Source organism: Scatophagus argus, chromosome 5 (assembly GCF_020382885.2).
Source record: "Scatophagus argus isolate fScaArg1 chromosome 5, fScaArg1.pri, whole genome shotgun sequence".
Taxonomy (NCBI): Eukaryota; Metazoa; Chordata; class Actinopteri; family Scatophagidae; genus Scatophagus; species Scatophagus argus.
Window position 1 is genome coordinate 1084602 of NC_058497.1, and position 20515 is coordinate 1105116.

Genomic DNA, 20515 nt, shown 5'->3' on the forward strand with positions numbered 1-20515 from the left:
ATTGATGGTTTGTGATATTGGGGCACGCTAGTATTTTTCAATATTACTGCTATTTTTGTGTGCACAGATTGTTTGGCATTTCCACTTGCTATCAATCATTTTCTCACTCAGATTTCTATAAAGTGTCCTCTCACTGTCCAACTGCCAGTGTTAAGATGAGAGAAGGGAGGGGTTGGTTAAATTGTTGTCTTGTCTTGAGTTGTCTTTGGTATGCAGGTTTACATGTAAATATATTTGAGCAAAATTTTGCAAAAGTTGAATCAAGTTTGAACGTACGTGTTTGAAAACTGTCTTATGCTAACATATACGTACATCCCTGTCCTCTACTGATTGAGTCACTTCCTCTCATGGTCCATAAAAGGTTCATAATGTCCTTTGTGACACACCACACGTCTAACCACACCTAAGCCATTCTTATCTCAATTAACTACATCAGCTGTCACAGGCACAACGCTTGCTGCGACTTCGCTGATGAGGGCGTGTCAGCGTGACGTGTTGGCAGGTTTTAGTCCGCACAGAGCCCTTGCTGAGCAGCAGAGAGAACTCGGCCTTCATTTCTCATTTGTCCAGTTCTCTCTGTTAATGCAAATCCAGAGCTTCCTCCATGTTTACCTGTTGTCTTTGTAAATTCAGAATAATGTCCATGTCACAGTAGTAGTTCAGCACAACAGAGGCATGTTTACATGTTCTGACTACATGGCCTTTCAAAGAAATGTTACTTTTAGTTGTATCTACTGATTTTTTTTTTTGAAATCTTTGTTAATCTCCTGTCAACATAGAAACATTTCTTTGGCACATGTTTCACATTAGGGACCTTTCAGAGGCTCCGTGAGCATAATTCCCTCACTTTCAATGTGTTGATCTTAATTTGTGGGAGCTTAACAGCGATAAAAATGGCAAAGTTGAAACAACTGAACTTAACGAGTGAATGAGACTACCGTTTATGTCACATAACTCATGCTGAGTTATATGATAGCATAGCAGATGCGTCTTACAACTCCTCTTCCATGCAAGTGCAATCCAACTCAGTGGTCATGAAGAAAGATTGAAGCTGAATTTCTGTTTCATGTGATTTGAAATTGCCTTTCACCGCTGTCTGAAAAAATAAACATTAGCCTCATGGGGTTATCCAGTACCTCAGTCTCAAAGCCTTATCACCCAGGTCAGTCCATGAGGACGTGGTAGGACCGCAGACTCGCTCCTCTTCCCCGATATGAAGTAGGAGCTCGTTGATGGCCATTTTGATGATGTTTTAGCTGCTGTGGGCCGCTTTCTGGAGATCTAAGATACAGACTTCTGCAAAAAAAGGATCTGTATGCTTCTCAACTGCTGAACTAAGTGTATAAATGTAGGAGACTGTGTTTTAAAAATAAATATGGTAGGTTTTCTAAAATTGGCTCTGTCTTAGATCATGAACCTGTCAATCAACCCTCACAGTTCAGTCTTCTATTCACACAAAATGAGTTTTTTAATTTTTTTTTAAACTGCATTGTATCTTTGTTGAGCACTTTATCTCATCATTGCTTTCTATCTGACAATCAAATAGAATAGCTTTAGGTTTGAATTTGGCAGGTACGGCAGTAAAGCATCTGCTGGAAAACTAAAAACCATTCAGACGGTTACAAAATAGTCTTAAACATACACACATATCTCATAAGACTGAATAAACCGTGAGATGATGATGAAGAGTATTGTCAGAATTTGCTGCTTTCCTCTACTTTATGTCATTGCACACTGGTGCAATGTTTGCGTGGACTAAACAAGTAGTATGCCTCTGAAAAACTGGGAATGTTCCAACAAATTATTGATCGATTTACTGATTAATCAAGCATAGAGTAACCTAGTTATTTAGGCAGTTATTTTTTTTCTTTTGAATCAGTCTTAAAAGTATGTACTTTTGTATTCAGTGTGTGCAGATACTCCACATTAACAGTAGCTGAGTGTCCTCTACTAAGGCCTGCTTGGCAGCATCAGAGGGCTTTGTTTGCCTCAATTGGCTTTGGTTCAAGGGTCCTTGTGATACAGTCAGACTGAAATGGACTGTGGTCGCTCCACTCACCAGAGCTGAATTCATGTGCCACGGGAGGCAGAGATTGATTCCATGTATGCCATGTTGTCTTTTTCACTATGAGAGACAAGCAGTGACTGACTTAAAATCTTTTTTTTGTTCCCACAGTGGCTGTTTGTTTGTAAAAATCCCTCTCTGCCTATGACTGGATAAGAGACTTACTTTGTGTCATGTGAGGAGCTGCTGTAATGATTTTCATGGAGCAAACAGGAAGTGCGTACTGGAGGAGCTTTGTTTAAGTGTAAAGGCAATGTTGGGTCAGACACACACACACACACAATCCCTCATCAGCCTCTCTGTGCAGCTGATTTGTTAGTGTGTTAAACAGTAGGCCTGTCTATGTCTGTTTGTCCACTTTAATGGATATCACCAGCGTGACTACTGGTTTAAATAAAGGCAAGCTGACAGAAGGCCTATCATTCAGTCCTGACAGAAGCTTTAAAGGGACACTACATTTTTTTGATGTTAGCTTTTATACATATTGTGTAATACAGCCCTCTTATCCACTAATGAATGGGGCTGAGCTTGATCATTTAAAAATGTTTCAATATTGGTGCCAATATGATATGTGAGTTTGGAACAGATATTGAATAACACTTTTGATCCCTCACTCTGATAAAGATAAACATTTTTCTTGTGTGTGTGTATTACACACACACGTTACTTATTATATAATTATTGATATATATGGACAGATATTTAATAGGGAGAAAGGGACTTCTGAATTTGATCACAATCAGCTACAGAGGAGTTGTTGGCACTATGGAAACGCACACTACTCACTGTTGTAAGCGTAACTTATTTCCTCATCAGTGAACTCTATAGCTGATAAAAAACAGCTGATGATAACCTGCCGCCAGCAACATCTGAAAATGACAGCGCCAGCTAATATTTAGAAACTACAGAGCATGGATAGTTTCTACACTGCTAACTTACTTCTTCGCAATACTTTGATATATTTAGATCAAAATATGCAGTATGCTTTCAACCCATCATTTCAGCTATTCTTTCCGTGATAGCTGCAATGATTGGATGTGAAGCTGCTGACAAATCCAGAACAAACTAGCAGGGGCTCACAATGATGGCATCATTCCAAAGTTTGTTTTCACAGTGTTCTGTTTTCTTCATTGATCAGTTATTAATTTGCTTTATGAAATGTCAAAGTATAGTATAAAATGCCAAAAAAACATTTTCTAAGAGCCCAAGGGACCTGAGCCAAAACTCCTGTAAGGATAGTGTCATCATAACTGATACAAAATGATCCAAATTATAGCCAAGTTGTAATAAAGTGGAGAAATCATCTAATAGAAGGAGGATTGAGTTGACCAAGACAGTGTTCTGGCTATTCAAAGACAGTAACAGTTGAGATTTAACAGCTCAAGTTATTCAGTATTCTGTCAGTGCAGTTGGACCAAGAGTCTTCCCCACAGACATGAGGCACTAAGGGTAGACACATGGTCCACACAGGTACACAGACATGATATAGATGCCTCAAGCTGCACAAGATATGTATGTATGTTTTGGAATGGGTCACCTAAAAATTGTAAGACAACGCGAGCTCGAGCTGCAGTCTGAGTGTTGCAGTCTGATGGCCCTGTTGCATGAAACAACAAAGGACAGCTGACCACTTCCACTTGGGGTTAACACCCACTCATGGCAGACCAGTTCTAGCTATACCATAATAAACATGTAAGTTTTAAAATTTTCTAATGGAATTTTTCATTTCTCTTAATTGTGTGGTGGCAGTTAAGCAGCGCACCTCAGAGAACCCATGTTAACTGTAACGAGCATTCCCTTATCAGGGGCCTGCTCCAGGTCATTGAGTTGCTCTTGTAAAACCTGATGTGCAGCATTCAGCTCTGTACATGCAGGCAGAGGCCAGAGTTGATTAGAACGGATTGTCCTTAACTTCTCTACTTGCTGTCTGAGATGTTTCAAACCAGCCAGGCCTTTTTTTCTGTAGGATGCAGCTGGTGCTTCACTTGTGTCTTAACTCCTGCTTTCTGATTCATGCTTGTTACTTATTCCTCTATTTGGCAGCAGATTTAGTATTCTTTCTTTTTTTTTTAGCCTTGGCATTACCTCTGTCTATAGGTTGATTCATTTAAATGTTCAATGTTAAAACAAGTCAGTCAGTTAAGCATTTAACATTTAATCAATATTTAATGTAGAGCGATAAAAACAGACCGCAGGGACCGAGAATAATCACCACCCAGAGTCTTCTTCATGTCATTTGTGATCTCTGGCCCCCAGATAGTGCACATCTTCCAATTTAAAAATTGAAAGAAAATTGATTGGTCTATTGAGCTATATGTAGACATGTTAATTCAGTTTTTAATCTAATCTAATGCTGTTGTTGTACTTGCAGTAGCTCGATAATGATCCAGTAATAGTTATGGATATTTTAAAGAACATCTGTATTTACTCTTTCTCATTCCTCCTCTTCATCATCCACTGTGGTGTATCCTCAGGAGTGCATGTTAACGTGTGAGCGTGTGTGATTTGTCTGTCTTTGTGTGTCAGCCCTGCGACTGACTGGTGACCAGGACTTCCTGTCTTGCCCGCTGTCAGCTGGAATAGGCTCCAGCCCCCCCGCGACCCTGCACGGATAAAGCGGTATAGAAAAAGGATAATAGTTCTAAGTTTCCGATTGGATTTGGAATCAGAATATACTCGATGTCAAAGGACTGGGGTACTTGCCCAAAACATTGATAGAGCTATTTCTCGGCAACATAGCTATTCTAAAATCGCTTTATTGGGTTGGTGAGGTGTGTAATTCTTAGTTACACACCTCAAGTAATTAGTTTTAAGAACTTACTGAATACTGATTTTGTTTTACAGCACTTCTGCCTGTACTTGGTAATATAACAGTACGGTGATTCAGGGAACACAAGGAGAAGCATCGGGGCCAATGGCATGTGGTTCCCAGCTGGTATCACAAAAAGGAACGTTGCTGTCATATGATATGCATTCAAAGCCAGAGTTTGAATTTGAATAGGTTCCTTTATTGTATGTTTCTTTCTCCTCATATTTCTTCTCAAATACACATACAAAAAAAAACAAAAAACAAAAAGGGAAGAAAGAAAAGCAGAAAGGCAAAAAGGGAAAAATACTAATACGTTAACTAATAATGTATTCAAATGTGTGCATGAGGTGTGAAACTTAAACTTCTCCTGCTTCCCATGTTAAAAATATGTACGGTGCAAATTGTTGCTGAGGAAGTTGGCGTCCTCTTTGCGTGGCGTATTTTTCTGTATTTCATTCTCCCAGCCACTGTGTGGAAACTGTGAAGCAAATTTATTAGCTTGTCGATCTGCTGAAGACTTTTGCTGTCTGAATGTTTGCAGCAGTAATCCTAATTGAAGGATCCTAGAAGGCGAGGGGAGGCTAGAACATGAGAGCGGGAGTGAGTGTAGGTTAAAGTAGCAGGAAGCCATCTTCACTTGTCTGAACAGGCTGACTGGAAACAACAGGAAACATGCCTCTCCCTTTAGGTCTCACTCTGGTATTTGTGGAATCTGCTTTGGAACAAATAGGCCACTTCCTGACCCTCTACCCCTGGGATTTTCTTATGGAGGAAGAGGAATGAGGCTTAGGGCCGGTGGAGGAGCTAGAGAACTTAATGTCTCAGGATTGATTTGATAAAGAGAACACTCTCTATTCTAAAAACTGTGACAGTGATGCACAGTTTCAACATTCATCGACTGTTTTTCACAGTGTAAAGCAGTCCATTGTCCAAGACTATGTTCATAAAGACAACAACGCTGTCACTTTGATAGCTTCTCTAGAGTTCTAGATTCCTGTCTCATCCTGCTCTTCCAATTTGTCACTTTGTGATTTAGACGTATATAACGTGTGCATGATTGGTTGGCAGCTCATCAGTGTTTAAATGTTTCTGCCCTCGCTCGTCACAGCAAAATACTGGTGACCTTTGTGTCACTTGCGGTGTAGAGAGGAAGTTCATGCAGACGTTGCCGGATGGAGGAACACTATGCTAGGCATTGCTGTTTTGGACAAACAGGATAACACTCAAAACAGCACCTTCATAAAACTGTACAATACAAAATGTCATAAATTACAAGGTAGGCTTAAAAATCATATATGTGTCAAAAATCAAAGAGAAGAGGGGCTGCAGAAAATGTGGTGTTTTGAACTGTTCAGATTATAAACACGCTGATTTGCTTCTTTTTCGTTCAATGTGTGAGTCAAGAGTGACTTCATATCTCGTCAGCAGAGTCTTGTGATTCCACATTCTTTTCTCTGATGGATGTAACCCTTCACGTACTCGCACCTGCATTGTTACTGCTTCCATTCACATTACATCCATATTGGCTTTGTCCCTGAAATGTTGGGAGGCCTTGAGGTGGGACATTGGCGGTACAGATTACTCTAAATATCGGTTCCTGCTCCCATTTACACATGACCCCGTGTAGAGAATGTTCCTGGATATTTCAGGGATAGATTGAATGTGTGAAAGGGACTTAAGTCAGGATAGCTCTCCCTTGCAAGCCGGGTCCTGATCAAGGTTTCTTCCTGTTAAAAGGGAGTTTTTCCTTCCACTGTCTGCTTGCTCAGGGGTTCAGGCTCTGGGTCTCTGTAAAGCATCTAGAGAGTGGAGACGGCACGGTGGTGCAGTGGTTAGCACTGTCGCCTCATAGCAAGAGAGTTCCAGGTTCGAATCCCGGTCTGGGCCCTTCTATGTGGAGTTTGCATGTTTTGATGTGGGTTTTCTCCGGGTTCTCCGGCTTCCTCCCACAATACCAAAAAACATGCACATTAGGTTAATTGGCTCCTCTACATTGTCCCTAGGTGTGAGTGTGAGAGTGTGTGGTTGTTTGTCTTTGTGTGTTGGCCCTGCGATTGACTGGCGACCAGTACCCCCCCTCTCGCCCGTAGTCAGCTGGGATAGGCTCCAGCCCCCCCGCGACCCTGACAGATAAGCGGTATAGAAAATGGATGGATGGATGAAATTAAGTGGTCCAGTAATAGCCTAAAAGTTTCTACAGCTGAATTTTCCCAGCACTGTGTTTGGCTGTAGGTTGAATGTTCTACTGCAGGCTTCTGTGGCTGTCGCCTCAATTTCAGTTTCAATTCAGTTTATTTATATAGCTCCAATTCACAAAAAAAGTGATCTCATGGCACTTTCCAATTAGAGCAGGCCTAGACCAAACTCTAAATACAAACACAAAGATCAAACTTTGATTTATCTGCAAACAAGGTGTTCTTTGTCTTTTACTGTAGACAGTTAGAAGAGACTGCTGATGTACTGTCTTTGGCTAGTTGTTTTTCAGCTGTACATGACCAACTGGAGTTGTCTCAATGTGTTCTACTTGACTTGCTGCTCCACAATTTAAGGAATCAGCCACATTGTTTGAGATGAGAAATATCATGTATTTGAGAACAGGACAAACCTGAAGATCGTCTTGGTTTTTATGATTGGACTTCCTTGATTACAGATCTGTACGAACACACACATTTCTCATGTGCAGATCTATGAATAGTTGACTTTCATCCAGTAATTTTAAGCCTCTCGGTCAAACACATTTCCTGTAGCCCTTTAATTGTGTCTTAATGTTTACCAGTATGCTGTGTTGACATTTGCATCCTTTTTCTGTTTCTGTATCCAGTCTGTGACAGGAAAGGAAGAAGGGAGCAGCAGGGGAAAGTAAATCTGAGCAGTATGTGCCCTCATGCTCAACACTCAAATTACCACTCATAAAACTATATCATAATTGTTCTCATATATGACATTATCAATTGCGTAGGACAAATCAAAGACATGCAGAAGGATAATAGGGATGTTAAGGCCGAGGTTAATGAAACCAGTGGCACATGTAAGTGGAAGAAAGCACCCTGTAGTTATTTTACAGTTCACTGGTGCTTTTATGAACACAACCCAGAACTTCCTGTCCAACATTCATTTGTGTTACAGTAATCATATATCATGATCATTAGCAATAGTGTAATTTCTTGTTATTTGTGGTATTTTTCCTGCATGTTTCTTTCCTCCTGCACAACCATCCAGACTTGAGAGTTGGAGAATTTTTCACTGTGAAACTGCCCATTGCAAATTGTGTGACTTTATAAATTTTTGTTAGCATTTCTCCTTAAATGTGTACCTGTGCGGTGTGAAGAGAGGCACACAATGACAAAGGCAGTACTGCAAACTGCCAATCCAGCCTGCTCCTTCTCTTCGTCAGACAGAGAAAATGCAGGATGCGTCACGTCTATGCCTGAAAAACAGGCACAGAAGCCTTTGTACATTAGGGCTTGTGTGTTCAGATTTGATTTGAGTTGTGAAAATTAGATGCAAGAAGGGTGTGCATTTTTTTTTTCTTTTTCTAAAATAGTTTCAATCAGATTTCACCTTCTATGCAATGTACAGTATAATTCTATGCTTTAACAGTCTGTGGACAAGGTTACATATGGGAGGCTTGGGTGAATGACAACAAATGGAAATTTTGACTGTGTATAACCTTCAGCCTGGTATGAATGAGTCAAACTATACACACCCGTGCAGCCTAATTCTTGTGAACAAAATGCCCTCTGTGCTCACAGTAATTCTGATTTGAGTATCTGGAAATAGAAATAGTTGTCTGAAGGTGAAACGTTTTAGTCTGACGGTGAAGGTTCACTGTGTTTTTCCATAATCCCTTAAAATGATTTTTGAATGCCATGATTATTTATTTAACCACACACTGGGAACAAGAGCTGCCTTTTTCAGAGATCAAAAAGCTTTTCAGTCACAAACTGGAAGTTTGCTTTCATCGGACATATTTGGACTCCAACAGAACAGTACTACTGCATAGATGAGTGTGCCTCGTCTGTATTTTTGTTTTAGTATGGTTGCATTGTAAATGAACAGTACTGGTTTTGATGCTAGTGTGCTGCGGTGTAGATGAATAGACGTTTACTGTCACCCTCAGGGTGTGAAGGTTCACATTGCAGTCAGGACAGACAAGGGAGCAGACAGGAATGCCATAGAACAAGTTGGCAGCAGCGTGATGAGTGATACTTGAACCACTGGTCACACACACTTGATTTGATTTAGTTACAGGAAATGATGTGCTTTCATACACACACACACACACTCTCATACACACACTGAGCCAGAAATAGCAGACAGAAAGAATTTAGCTGCCGAGACTAAATGAACGATATAAAAAATTGAGGCTTCATTGAAATGTCATACCCGCTTGTTATGCAGTTTGTGGATTGATAATAGAGTTCAGAGTGACTGAAGGAATGACAGTGTTGTAGAATTAGAGAGCCAGCAGTAGTTATTTGTTATGGATATCAACATGTGGGCAATAAAACACAATTTTTCATCACGTGTTTGAGGATCACACTCCTGTTCAGAGAACAGGTTAAGCACACATAACACATAAATAAACACATTTGAGAGATTGAAGTACCCTCTCTTTGAGGCTGTTCTATATGCTAACGTCTGTATATGCTCACGGTAATGTTATCACACTGATGTTAAGCGGTTATAAGTATTGCACACTTATATTGACCTGATTCTGGTGCTAGATGAAAAGTTAATTTCTTCTTAACAGCAAAGTAGTCACAGTTAATCCTGAGGGGAACATGAGTACGCGATGGCTCAAATTCAATGGCAGTCCATACAGTAGTTTTTGAGACATTTCACTAAAAACCACAAAACTGTCCATGTCCATAAAGCTGAGGTTAGAAGAACACCAAAGGCAGTGACATTCGTCCCACGGGACCACTTATGTACACCAGAAACCTGCTCAACCCTAGATCTCTCTAGCTGCAACACCTGGGGAGGGGTTGGTCGCTTGATTGGTCTTCCATTCATTCCATCGCCAGAACCCAAAAACACTTAATTTCGCCTCAGTTGTAGGTTCTCCTGCAGTAGGTGTCTCCAGGCCAACACACACACACACACACACACACACACACACACACACACACACACACGGCTGGTAAGGATTAAATGCATGTCTTTTTCTCCTTTCTCAGTCTGTTATGTGAAATTTCATCTATGCCAATTGCGTAAAGTGCGAATATGCGGGAACAGACCTTCCATACAGCCTTTGAGCAAATATGAATTAAATGAGAGTCCCGACTTGTGTTATATTCTAGAACACTTACAAGTTATACAAACCAGGCAGTAGAAATGCTTTGTATTGTGTTCTTTTTAACAGAACGCTAATGTGGATCAGAGGCAGTTTGGCCAAGATCGACTGTTAATCGGTTCCAGTAGTACATGTAATAAACATTAAATTACCATCATTTCTGGTGGTGGTGGGGTTGTACCATCCAGAGTAACATAGGAACCGCATTTCCGATGCGACCATCGCGTACAAGTTCACAAGCAACACTTCAACATGAAGCTGTGTGACAGTCCTCAAAGGGAGGGAAAGAAGTCCACTGTGGCAGTCTGTTTCTTTCATATGTTATCCTTTGTTGTTATCTTGGTGATTAAATGCCTGACAGATTCTGTTTTAGTCCACTAGTCCACCCACTGAGTCACTGTTATCACCTTGTAGCAGTGCAAACAAAAAACAAGCTTTGCTTCTAAATTTCTGACAAAACTTAAAACTCAGCAAAAAGCAGTCCACAAACTGCCAATTGCTACTCTTGGCATTAACTATAAATTTGAATTTCTTTTTCAGTGCTTGTACACATATATTTGTTTATTTAGAGAGCCTAGCCACTCATAAAATGTGAAATATGACAATCCAGTCACTTGTGTGTCAGCAGCTTAGATCAGAAAATGTGGGATCCTGCGGGCCGTTTTGATTTTGCTTCCCTATTGACGTCAAGATCTTGCCCCCCATGTGAGTCTCGACACCCACGGATTCAGGTCTGCCTTTGCGCAGGTTTGCCGTTTTCTTTCTCACAAGCGGCGGGCTTGCAGTCGTCATCTCTGCAGTTAGAGCTAAGCACGGGAACAGCTCTGTTGTTGGTTGCATCAACCAACACAGTTCACTTCTTCACCTTCCAGCCTCAGAGGACCAAAGAAATCTGTGGATTAATTTTGTTTTTGATGGAAACAAAACCTGTTTGTGTGTGTTACTGTGTCCGACTGCTTCTCGAACTGAGAGGACGAGCTCACAAACTTAGTTTGAAAGAGAGATTAGCACCAACGGTCTGTGGTGAAAGAGCAGACGAAGGACATGTATAAAGTATAAAAAAACAATTGTACCGACAGCTGAAGTGACTATCACATGTAAAGTCATCTGTTATTAGCTACAGCCTCCATGTTATGTTGTAGTTACTTTGAATTTCATTGACACTATTGAATAATGTGAAATTACAATGAGAACATGGTTGAAAGTTTGATGTCTCTGTGATGTCTCTTTGATATCTCTCTTTGAAGTCTTTGCAAATGACTTTATTGAAATTTTTATTGAAATTCACGATAAGTTTGAGGGCTGCAGTGAATCGCAGAGGCCATTTCACCCCCTGCCCCCGTCTTATATGTATCGTTAGCAGGCCTGCTTTCAAGTGACTGGCTGACTAGTTGTAGGTTATCACAAGTTAATAACTTTAGCATGCTGTGCTAGGAGGAAATTAGCTCTTGGACCTCATCTTTCAAGGTTTTGCAAGATCCAACCCCTTTTATTTCACTACTATACAGTGAAATAAAATAATTCCCTTTTGATAGCAGGCAGCACAAATGAATCCTTGCTTTTCAGAATAAAGTTTCGTAAAGTTCAGATGTCAGCAGTTTTTTTTTTATCTGCTGTATGTCACCAATCAACTGTCCCACAAAGTATTTCTGCTTACAACAGTTATTGTTTGCTGATATTATTTAAAGCACCCTGTACTTTACTCCCATGATTGGTCCTTGAGTGTATGTAAGATGTCAAAATCCTGAGTTGTAATCTTCAGTAGTGTAAAAAGTCATAAATGTAATGTGTCTTGGAATTGGCCATATATCACTAAATAGCTGTTGTTTTCTCATAAGCAAACATTGTGGTGGGATCTGGGCCCTGGTCAGTGCTCAGAGGGCATGCTGCTCTATGTACTCTATGTTGCTGAGATATTTCGAGTGCTAGTGGACACTAGAGAAGTGCTGTTAGTGTAGGGTCGTTTAAACGTTGTGGCAGTGCGCTCGGCCATTTTGCTCCAGCTTCCCCACCAGCCTCATGTTAAGTATGTCTCTGCTGCTGTTGTGTGGAGATCCTCCCCTCCCCCCGTTTTTTTTCTTGCAAACTGAATTATTTACAGAGATGCTGCAGGCCAGATGAATTATAGAGAAGTCTGCTGAAGGAAAAACTTGTCAGAGCAAAGAAGAGAGGTCTGAAAAGTTCAGCAGCTGTAAACTGAGGAATTGCAGTCCAGTGTTGTCTTTTTCACTGTCAGAAGGAGAGATAATAAAGAACGTTAACTGAGAAATGAGATCAATGCAGTTGTATAGGTGTTGTAAATCACCTTACATAATTGCAAACTTCTGCAACAAACTTCAACTGTGCTATGCAACTGGATATTCACAAACAGACCCCAGACAGTTTGGATCAGCAGTCAGGCCTCCGCCACTCGTTTATTAAATATTGAAGCCCCTTCAGGGCTGTGTGCTCATGGTTTTTTTTTTTTTTTCTCATGGGATGTGTTGATATAAGAACGATAAATGCATCATCGTTAAAATGACTGTGATATTTTGCTAAAGTAACCATAAGTTAATGAGGCTAATGCGAAGGTGATTGGTAGGGATGCATCAGTTGGCAACAACTCAAATTCAGACTTAAAATGATGCTGGTGCCAGTTTTCAAAAAATGTAGGGCTTGAGGTATTTGAACGAGTTTTGTGACAGGAAATGTCTGACCCATAATGTTTAGTAACCCCTCTCTTCCTCTGGAAGTATTATTAATGGTCTTTACTGCTTAAATCAAGACCATGTTTCCCATAAACCCGCTTGCTTCCTCTCCGTGCCGCCCTCCCTCCCCTTCAGAGGGCAGTAACCATGTGAGAATGTGCGAGCTGGAGGCCGGTGGTGCAGTAGCATTGTGTCAGTGTCTCTGTCCTGGTCATATGCCAGAGCTTGTTTTGCCTCTCTCAGTGCTGACTGCTGCTGACTGAAAAACCCACAGTGTCAGCGTCCTCCTTTCTTCCTATACTAAACACAGTGACACAGCAGTACAGTCAAAGCACACCCAAGCACCTGGCTGTTTCTATAGTAACAGACTGCTCTCCAGCCCTGTTGTTTGCAGTATGACTTAGGTAGCAAATTGCGAATTATGACAGATTCTGCTGAAAGTGAAATTGTCAGATATCACTTAAATGAGCAGTGTAATAAACATTCTCTAGTTTTATCCTATACATAGCTGGGCTAACTTTGCTAGCTGTTTGTTAATTGAACCAGAGATGACAGTGTGACATGATTGGTTGGGTGTAGTACTAAATTGTATATTTACTCCTCAAAACCTTGTGGATTAGGACCTGCCTTCACAACTCTCTGTAGTATATGAATCTTCCAGCACACTCAAAAATAAAGCGATTCTTCTTCTAAAAGGACATATCTTGGATTTAATCAGCTGCTCTGCCCCCCCGTCTGTGGAATTAACTTCCTCCTGACCTCCGTAACATCAACTCACTCCCACACTTTAAATCCCAAGTCAGAACTCATCTGTCCAGGCTTTCCTACTCTCTTTGAGTGGGGGAGCCTGAACAACAGCTTTATTTTGTGTAAGTAATGCCAAAATGTGTCACTCACTAAATCCAAAATGTAGAGTGTTGGACGGTGCTGCTGCTCAAAACTGTTTCTCATATCACTTTTTCACCCAAGTATAACTATAAACTAGACTAGCAGTGACAGAACTAGTGATTGGATCTGCTGGTGCACCCTTTTTTCTACTGTGTTTACACTTTTGAATGGTAATTTTTAAGAAGAAGAAGAAGAATCAGCTTTATTGACAGTATATATATTTTTACATACACACACTGAATTCGTCTTCTGCATTTGACCCATCCTTAGTTGAACACTCACACTCAGTCACTCACACTCAGCTGGCTAATGGAGGGATATACTCAATGCTCTGCAACATAAATACATTGGATATGGTTTGTCCTGTGAAAATAGTGTCTATAAATCACAAAATTTTAAAATAAAGCGATTCAAATTGCTGAATTTTTATGAGAAGTTCTGCATATCTAAACCTCAGACTTTTCTGTGTGCAGACAGCAGCAGAATTTTAAGCTCCCTGATTGGATGCTTCTTCCTGTACTGCGATCTTGGACTTTCAAGGCAGGAGAGTTTCAGACCCTTTACCAAACACTGTAAATAGTAGAACTAAAGCAACCCTGATCTTTGAGGTATACATATAATGTTTTGTGCATCTGTATAATTGTAACCGTCTCTAGGTCGCCCAAGCCCGGAAGGTTTTATTCTGCCATTTCCTGTCTTTGCAATCCGTCTAACCATTGTAGCGTGACTACCACAACTTCAAAGTGGGAGGTGGAGAGTACGGGAACGTGTATTGCTGTCCCCTTTGAATTATTGGAAGGATGTTGTTACTATTTACATCTTGTGCTGAGTGTGGGAGGAAATTGCAGCTCAGGAGCCTGCATCCTCAGACATACACCCAGCATTTCTGTTGTCCTCTTGTCTTTCTGCTGCAATACTACAGTGTCCAGTAGCAAATTGTCATTCTCTTAACTATATGGCTTATGAGTCTTTTATTGGTTTTGATCATATTTGAGATATGGGGCTCTACTGAGAGATTGAGCCTGAAACAGTTCTTGTATGACTGTTCATGTCTGAAAACATTTAACTTCCCAAACAATGAAATGATACCCAGCTTCTAGTAATCATCAGATATTGACACACGTGCAGTTAAGTTACATGAAATGATATTTCAGACCAGTTGCAGTCTCATAGTAGGCTGCAGGTGGGTGAAGAATCTAGCCAGCTGGCAAAGCTTTCTTTGTTTTCTGCTCAAATGAGTCCTTTTGTTTATGACGAGCTGCTCAATTCATTGACACACTGAATATAAGAGCAAGGTAATGTGGCAGTCTTACACAGTCGTTCACTCAACACGTATACGCATTCTCCTAAAATGCCACACTTCAGCACATGTCCAGTGCCACACAGCTTGTCTGCTGTTCAGTTTTCGTTTGAGCGGAAAGGGCAGTGAATGCCTTTGTTTTATCCGCCATCCCTCAGCTGACCAAAGCCCTGAGGCTTCTGTCAGTCAGAGAAAGCGGACTGTGTACCACCAGGCGCAGTGTCCACTGCAGAATTCTATCACTGCTGTGTGTGGCTTTTACATAACTGCAGGCTTTCATTGTAGTTATTAACTTAACATGTAGTTACATGACAAAATACACAATACCACTCTGACTGAGTCAAAAATCTAATCACTTGGTATACGTGGCTGTAGTATGACGGTACGTCGTATTGTTACAAAAAAAGTCTATCCCAGTGCAGAGACAAATTCTCTAACAAATCAGGCCACCTTGATTTCAATCACTGTGCAGCTAGTTAGCCCAAGCTGAGATAACCCGGTGACCTCTCATCCATTATGGAATTCAGTGTGTGCAGATGCTGCACTGTGACATCCCTAATCATCAATATAGTCAATGGCACCACGCATGCTTTCAACCCATGTCATGTGACTGGTATAAGACAGTAACATGCTTCCTAATGTCACGGCCTCTGCTCGGTTTTTGAACCATCACTAGTTTGTGCGTTGTATCCCCGATGGCCTACCCTTTGTGGTTAGCGGAGCTGGATTCTCAGGACTGGTGTAATAAGCATCGTCCGTGTTTTGTCCTACCTCCACACACCACAGACATTACCGTGGCCAGCCGGAATCAGTATGCTTCGAGGAAACAAGACATGACTGTAACGCTGATAGCTGTTTAGTCTGTGTGTCATTTTGTGAGATGACAGTGTCTCCTGTTCACAGTCTTCATCTGGCTGATCTAAGTCCTTGCAGCAAGTCTGTTAACGTAGTGCCTGGTTAATGCTGTACAGATGAAGACTCATTTATTGGGTCACTTTACATGGGAGGTATTTTTAAAAGTCAACAGTTCTACAATGTGTGGAACTTCCACTGTTTCTGGCATGTGCTCATGACACAAGAATGATGTCAGAGGCTGATTTTAACTACACGAGTGTAGAGCTCTTGTCTGCAGAGTCTCTACATACGGAGATAGTGTGTGTGTGTGTGTATTAAGTTACCTTTCCATTTGAATTATATGTGCACATGTACAGACAAAGCATCAAGCACTCTGTCTGACCCATATCTGCCAGCCTGCACCAGAGCTAAAGAAAGTCACTCAGGCGGCAGGGACCCCCCTCCCACCCTCCTACCCCTCTACACAAAATCAGTGTCTGATGTATTGTCTCCACACTTGACTTCACTTTAAACAGGCGTACAGCCTGTATGCTGTGTCCTGTATGAACTAACTCAGGGGTCAAGTCTCAAGAAATATAAAACTGTAGTCCGAATGCTCCCTTTCATTTACCAAGATGCAAAAGTTCTCAAATGTTATATTGTTGCTTACACACACTGTACAAATACTTTGCCTGCAATAGAAGCTTTTTGATTAAGTAAGACATTAATTTCCAACCGTGGACACTTTTTGTTACCTATTAAAGGAGCATAGAGGAAAGATATTATGCATACATGAAAAAGCTTCTTTGCTAACAAATCCTGGTGGTTTTCAAATTTGATGCATACACAATGTGTGATAGACAAGCACTGTAATCTTTTCAAAAATAGTAGTGTAAGTACGTAGAAATCTGGGAATATTCAAGATGTCATCTTTCCTTGGGAATTAGCAGGACTTCGTGGGGAATAACAGGAATAAAATAGAAATATCGCAAATTTTTGGTGGAGGAGTGTTTACCATGTTATAAACCTCAAGAGTTACCCTATCCAGAATTAGTTGAAACTTCCTTACTGCAATTGCTTCATCAAGCTGCATCCTTCAACTAACCAGCAAACACTAGCAGAAGCCTGTAACTTTAGGCAACTATCTCATGGTTAAATGAATCATCCAAAAAGGTCTGATACATTCACTCTATTAATATAGTCAGTATTTACCTGAAAGCATGTTCTCTTTTGACAGTACAGTAACATTAACAGTAGTGGGGGCTGCAAATGTGATAGGTGAACATAGCAGAAGGTTATAATTTTACAGATTTATGTTGGATCATTGCGTTTTTAGGAACTGTCAGATATATTTTTTGGTTAACAACCACCAGGTGCAGTGACTGACCATATCTTCTCTATAGTCGTCACAGTGAGGTTGCCAGGTTTTACCTTGGAAGTAAGTCTGGCTAACAAGTGAACTGTCTGAACCTGATGTGTCTGGCCTTGTGAAATCACTTACTGGTGAAGAAGACTGACTAATGTAACGGCATTATTACCATGTTGAGAATGGTTGAGGAGGGCTTGATATTGTAGAGTGGCAAAGGGAGTGTGTACTATATTTACCGGTAGTGTAGCGGTCCCTTCATAATACTAAATTTAATTGCTTTTATTTGTTAGAAGGAGCTGAGGTCATTCATGAATGTCAAGCTGCAGAAACAAGGCGAAACAAAGGCTTTCATATAGTGAGAGATGTGGGTGGTTGTATCACACTGGGCAGTGGCAGTCAGGCAATTCAGGGACTGAATGAACAAACATGTTCAATCCTGTCGACTTGGGAATGGAAATGAAATCAGCCCCATAGTAGGAAAAATGATTGAATGGGTACTCGTATAATCTGTGTGAATGTGCGCGTGTGGGGTTTTGGCGTGGACACTATCACTGTTAGCCGGGCTCATGACAACAGAGAGCATTGGGTGCATCAGTGGAATGTCACATGCTATTGATGAAATGAACATTTAAATTCCGTCACTTTACTGACTTTGTATTCTGAATGAGATGGACTCTTGAAAACAACAACTATTTATCTACAAATGGAGAATCTGTGCTCGACAAGATAACAAAAAAAGAACTCATCTGAACAGACACAATTAGTCAGTTAATTGATTAGTTGATTGAAAGAAAATGGGTTAGCAATTATTTTGATACTCGATTACCTGTTTGAGTCGTTTTTAAACAAAAAGCAAAAAACATTTTCTGGTTCTACTTTCTTAAATAAAAACATTTGCTGCTTTTTTGGGTCATTTTTGATAGCAGATGAGGAGTCTTTGGGATTTGGACTGACAAAGAAAGCGATCTCTAGCAAACTGTCGTGGGATTTTTCATTTAATTGCCTAAATTACTGGAAGATTAATCAACCATGAAAGTAATTGTTAGTGGCAGCACTAAAGCTGTAGTTGTACTATCTGTCTTTACATGATAAATGCCTGTTTTGGCTCTCACACTCTGCTTTATTCTCTCAAGTAGTGTTAATAATAATAATTTAGGACAACTTGTTTTTGTCTTTTTTGATACTTTCTCAATTTTTAAAGAATCGACGTCCATTCACAGTCTATCCATCCATCCATTTTCTATACCGCTTATCCGTCAGGGTCGCGGGGGAGCTGGAGCCTATCCCAGCTGACTACGGGCGAGAGGCGGGGTACACCCTGGACTGGTCGACAGTCAATCACAGGGCCAACACACAAAGACAGACAACCACACACTCTCACACTCACACCTAGGGGGCAATGTAGAGCAGCCAATTAACCTAATGTGCATGTTTTTGGGATTGTGGGAGGAAGCCGGAGTACCCGGAGAAAACCCACACAGGCACAGGGAGAACATGCAAACTCCACATAGAAGGGCTCAGACCGGGATTCGAACCTGGAACCCTCTTGCTATGAGGCGACAGCCATTCACAGTCGTCATCAAAGTAAAATGTAAACAAAAGTACAGGTGGAGTAGGTAAAAAGTAAAGGAAACAAACAGAGCCTGCAGGTGAACCAGGTGGTGACAGAGAAAACAAACATTCCCAATAGTTGCGTTATCCTTAGGTGTGACCACAAATTATTGGCCAATAGTGTCCTTTTATTTTCTTTAGATAAAGATAGGATATCCACTTCCGCCATCTATTTGCGAGCAGACCTTCGTTCAAACCTAACGTAGAAGTGAGTCTTTCCATTGTCCTTATTTCCAATATCACATCAAACCATTGTTCCTGCTCAGGAGAATCAGATTTATACCAACTTCTTTATACTTTTCTTGCCGCTGTTAGTAGAATCTTAACCAGGTGTTGATCCGTCTGAATCAAGACAGAATGATCTTCCCTAAATGACTTGGTTTTTTCACAACTCCAAAACAAATGTGTGTGTGGTGTGCTTCCAAACAGCCACATTGTCACCAACAGGGCTGGTGCACTGAGGATGTTTTCCTGCATATTGTAGGTTTAATAAAGTAAGTACCAAGTTCTTCCAGTTAAACACCCTCAGTTGTTCATTTAGGACATCTTCAAACATGAAAGCTGGTAAAGTCAGTTACACCAGCCCTGGTACACATGACACACTCCTTTCTATTCAGGATAGCAGCAGTCACTCTTTAACACGATGTTACATCACTGCATTTCTTTCCTCACCCTTCTTACCCCACCCTCTTCTTTAAGCTAAGCTCAATTTTCCAATACAGCCCGACCAGTACTCAGCCCCTCCACCCCCCCACCCACTGCTCCCTGCTGTCAGCTGAACTAAAGCTGTGATTTTTTTTTTTTCACGGCAAAGTTTGCTAGAGCTTTATCAGTATCACTTTGCTGTTCCCTCCCTAGAAAACCATGGCAGCAACTGGGAAATAATGGAGGTTTTGTGTGGTTGTGGGAGTCCAAAAGCATGTGGTGCTTTTCCCTGACCTCTGGCTCCATCTTGTGGTCCAGAAGCGCAAGTGATGGGGAAACAAGCAGTGCCATTGCAGATCTAGCTGATTATCTGCTGCCCGGGGATATGTGTCCTAATGTGGGTGGGTAGTCTGTTGTGTGTTTGGAAGGATTTAGTTTGCTTTAGCAATGACAGTTTGAGAAAACTTTACCTGTGTGGGAAACACTCAATCAGTTCTGCAGCATTGTTCACTTAATCAACCCTGACTCATATAGATAAAGTAATGCTTTCATAACTGAGTATACTATGTTCCCTTTTCATATTTTATCGAAGAGGTAGATTTTTCAACGTTCAAAGCGCACGAAATTGACTTTGAAGTATTGTGCTTGAAGCCAGCTGTGCCTTTTTCAATGTTTAACCAAAAGACTGAAACTGTCCCTGACCTTGACTTGATGTTTTGTGTTACCATAGCCATGAGAACTTTCACTTTTGATTGATTGTTTAACTGCTATTTCCGAGATCATGAATAAATCTTCACACTCAGTTTTTCAAGTCCACAGTTACACTGTGAATGTTTGGGATTCATTGTTGGATGCATACATTTTTTGATTATCTCCAGTTTTGATTTTTTTTTTTTTTACCAGTCTTCATTTAATCATCTAGCCATACTGCTTCAAAATCAGAACATGAGCATTATTTCACATTTAACATTAAGCATGCTGTGTGTAAGGGCGGAACTTGCCAGCTTAACA

At 40.8% G+C, this 20515-nt stretch overlaps 1 protein-coding gene across 3 annotated transcripts in view; it reads left to right on the forward strand.

Moving 5' to 3' along the window:
• Positions 1 to 20515, forward strand: part of myo18ab (myosin XVIIIAb) — a 132837-nt gene that overhangs the window by 5414 nt on the left and 106908 nt on the right. The window lies entirely within an intron of this gene.